General features: G+C 44.6%; 1 long non-coding RNA gene across 1 annotated transcript; it reads left to right on the top strand.

Moving 5' to 3' along the window:
- Window positions 1–347: 347 nt before the first annotated feature.
- Window positions 348–3,684, top strand: LOC112548099. Its single transcript, XR_003091897.1, has 2 exons — window positions 348–663; window positions 2,473–3,684. It is a non-coding gene; the product is annotated as an uncharacterized LOC112548099 (long non-coding RNA).
- The last annotated feature ends 551 nt before the right edge of the window (window positions 3,685–4,235 follow it).

Here is a 4,235-nt window from a genome sequence, read left to right as displayed (position 1 = left end):
CGAGTTTGCCGTATCTGCCGCCGGCTCCCCTCTGTATGGGGCACCTGGTTACCTCACCGATGCCCCCTCTCCCGATGCAGCTGGCCTCTCCGCCGCTCCTGCCGCTTACGCTGCAGCTTACTTCGCTACCAGCTCTGCAGTCTGGGATCCAGCTAACTCCTCCCCCGGCTCTATCGCCAGCGTTGCAGCTGATTCCTTCCCCAGCTAGGCTGCCTGGGGCCCTCTCTGCCCATCCTCCGGCTCTATCGCCAGCGATGCCGCTGGCTCCTTCCCCAGCTACACTGACCAAGCTCCTGCCACCCCCGGTCCCTGCTCCCCGCCCTGCCGCTGGTTCCCCCACCGGCTAAGCCGATAATCACAGTGCTGGCTTCTCCACCAGCACTGCTGCCAGCTGCTCCGCTCCGTCTTTCGGAACTGGGTCTGGCTCCGCCTCTTTCCTTCCCACACACTGCGGGTGGCGGCTGACTCCCCGCTTTCTGAGGCTTATCTCTCCAGCTTCCTCCGCTCAGCCGCCTCGTTGCCTCGGCGGGGCCGCCTTTTGTTCCTTCCGGAAGGCATCCCCCGCCCCCACTGCTTTGCTGCAGCTGGATAAATGCCCGGCTGACAAGCGCGCCAGCGTTCTCAGCACATGTGCCTCCCTCGGATCTTCCGGCCCTGCAGGAGGTAAGCGGGACCCTTTGCTGCCCCGGGGGCCTTCTGGCGTCCCAGCTCCCCTGGGACACACCTCTTTCACCATCTTTCTTTCCCCTCCGCCCCACAATGCACCCTGGTGATGAGGGATTGTCAATTGTCATATCTCACTGGCGATCTGAGCAGTATAAAGAGAACTCTGTTTATATAAAGGATTTTTTTTATCAAGATCTGTTTGTAGCAAAAAGGTGAATGGCTTATTGCTACTTTTTATAGATATGGCTTGTAACTGTTTCTACCTGTGTTTTGCTGAGCTAGCAAAATGTCACAGTCAAACTCCAGACTAGGTCTAGTGCACACAGCAAGTGCGACGTCTCTACGTTTTCAGGAGGACTTGTTTTCTGCTGCAGCTTCCCCTTTTTAGATCTATTTGTAAATTGCCGCCTCTGCTACACTAATGCTAGTTAAAACTATAACGAATTCAAACTAATTAACATCCTTTCCTTTGATTAACACAACCCTAACCTATCTTAAGCAATATCTTTGATTGTTTCAGCAAACTTCCCTCTGCACCCTTTTCCCATGCCCTTTTCTGTATCTGAGTGTTTGGTTTCATGACGATCATTAACTAGGTCCAATGGTGCATCTATTCTCTCTTAATTTGTATTGGCCAAGTTGTCAAGTATCTTGGACAGATGCTTGCAATTCCTTCTTAAAATCTGGCCTTTGTCTATGATCACAGAATGTAAGCAAAATGACTCTTTAAATAATCATCCAAATTGTTCAGTACCCCTTTTGATAAATTTCTACTGCTTTTTTTATTTTATTTTTTAAACTGTGCAGGCAGTCTTGCTTTTTTATTGTGACATTGCATCTGATAGTATTTTTGGTTTTTCCTGTACTACCTGAAGCTCCTTTCTCACCCTCTGTTTCTGTTCCCTCTGGTAATTTAAATGTCTCTACATTATTTTTGTAGAGGATCCCAGCAGGCCACATTCCACACCAAAGTAGGGTAGCGCTCTGCCCCCACGTAGGGAATTTCTCACCTCTCCAGTGCTTCTTGATTAGACTTCAGCACATACTCCACATTCCACTACCTCACTGGCTTGAGGGTATTTAAGATAGGTAGTTTACAAAGAAGTCACACATTTTAGCAAGGTCTAGAAATCCCCTATTCTTGAACTGTGGTCTGCTGTCAGTTATTACTGTTCTTGGAATTCCAAGACATGCAAATACAGAGTTAATGTGCCTGGTAGCTGCTGCTGCTGCTGTAGTATCTTCAAGCACCAGTACCTCTTAAAATAGTATAATAGTAAATAATAACCACATCTTGCCAAAATGAATGTGTCCTTTCTAGCTTGACCTACAGAATTGTGAACTGTTCATGCAATAGCCTTAGTTCTTTCTTACAGGCATTCTATGCCTGTTCACTATTTTTTCCATATTCCTATTTGTCTGTTGCTGGAGAACAATTTCTTTAGCTCTGCTATTTGATTTTGTTGTTCCCAGGTGCCCTGCATCGATTCATTCTGATATTTTTTTTCTCATCATTCCTGTGAGAACCACCAGCTGTGCCCTTCAAGAGAACCCTCCAAGATCACTGAAAGCTTATTTTTATAGCGGGGGTAACCAGGGGGAGGATGCTGGAGTTTGTTTTTTCTTTCTCTTTTGCTTATTGTTGGTATCACGGCTTGCAGCATTACATCTTTTAGTTCTTTCTATTCCCATTCATCCTATAAGCATGAAAACAAACCTTTATCATATTCAAATATTCCATGTTAATTGCTTGTTCCAGATGATCAGTTTATGGATTTTCTTACATATTTTGTCTGTCTTTGTTAGGTATCATCCCAGTCGGAACCCAAGGATCCTATTGTATTTCAGCTTCCAAATCAAAGCCAGAAGTACATCCTCTGTAGAGGAATATAAGGAGAGCCAGCAAGGCCAGTGATGCTGCAAATTTAATGAGGAGACATTTTCTTCCCAGGTTCATGACAATTCCAGAGTTGAACACCACCACGGGGGAGCAGGCAAACACCACAGAGTATTATTGTCCATATGGGAGGTACAGAGAGAGAGAAAGCTGCACAGGAAAGCATCTGGCAGAAGGAGGAACACTGAGGAGAAGAGACCAAAAGGAAAAGCCTAAAATCTCAATATTCTTCCCAGTTCATACTGAGAGATTCAGCTCTCCTCTGGTGACAGTCTTTGACACAATCTGAGTATCTGCCTAAGGGAATGGGTTACCAGAAAGTTTGCAAGTTCACAGCATGGGAAATGTAATTTTATCCCCTGCTCTCCCAAGATCTCCCTGGATGACCCTGAGCAAGTGTCCCATGGCCAGAGGCTAGGTATATAAGGGTGAGGAAAGGTGGCCAATGGAGTTTGCAAAACCCTCTCTGTTTCTAAGTGGGGTTGATTTTTTGAAGGGAATTTGGTGGTGCTTCATGAATTTAAAATGTACTGTGCACCTACCCATTTCTTTTGATGCCTGAAACCTTCACATTCTGACCTGCAATGAATCAAGAGTCTAAAACCTGATTTCTGGAAGACATTCAGTTAGATGCACTGTGTGCAAGATCTTTTCAACGGAATTTGCAATACATTAAACTGCTAAGTTGTCACTGAATGTGTATGTGGTATCACAGCAACAATGCTCAGACCACAACCAACAACTACAAGAAATAAACCTGCTGTGTGCACTGACCCCTCCTTGTACAGAATGTGGATTGTGTGTAAGGCTTCCCCTGGGAATGTGCTCGGCCTTAAGCTGCAGCCTTAGACCCGCTGCTGGACTAGTAGTGGATAGAGGTGGTTTGGAATGGTGAGCAATGTGCACCCTTAGGAAATCACTTTTCCAAGCACATCATCAGTAAACTGTCTAGCTTGTTGAGAGAGTTCGGCAGCAGTGACACCCATGATAGCTAATAAACAAAGGGCAGTAGAGCAGATAATGGAGAGGAGAGCATTAATGGTAGAACTGCTTCTTTTATTTTAATAAAGCAATAAGGCATTCCATCCCTATGTTTCAGTTCTCCATAGGAACTCTCTAAATTTGTAAGCAGTACATTTTTTTTTTACATATAAAAAAAAATGGTCAATCAACTCCTAGTTCTTAGTACCAGAAAAGAATAATTCTCCTCTGCTTAGACCTCCAACCCACCGAAAAACAGAAAAAGGCTGTTCAGCTACTACTGCAACAGCCCCATGTTTTAGTGTTGATGTGGAGTATCACAGGTATTCTTACATGCATATGCTGCTTTTTGACCTAAACTGCTTCTAAATGATGGATGTATTGATTTTTTCATCCTCCATTCTCTCTCCACAAGGTGGCACTCCTGTCCTACCTAATACAATATTATAGTCACTAAGAGCCTTAACATACCAAAGACTGGAACAACTTAGATCTGACAGAAAGGCCCCCTAGATATTAGTTTAATAAGATGAATTGGAAAGACAAGTGAGGATCCCAGAAGGGAAGGCATTTCACATTGATAAACTGAGCAAAATTTTAATAAAACAAAGATGAGGAAAAGTTGTTATAATTTACAGGTGAGCTCCTGGATGAACAGGGCTATATACTGAGGCAATAAGATCCTCTGCCA

This window comes from Alligator sinensis, unplaced genomic scaffold, assembly GCF_000455745.1.
Source record: "Alligator sinensis unplaced genomic scaffold, ASM45574v1 scaffold1081_1, whole genome shotgun sequence".
Lineage (NCBI taxonomy): Eukaryota > Metazoa > Chordata > Crocodylia > Alligatoridae > Alligator > Alligator sinensis.
This window is presented reverse-complemented; position numbering and strand designations above follow the sequence as displayed.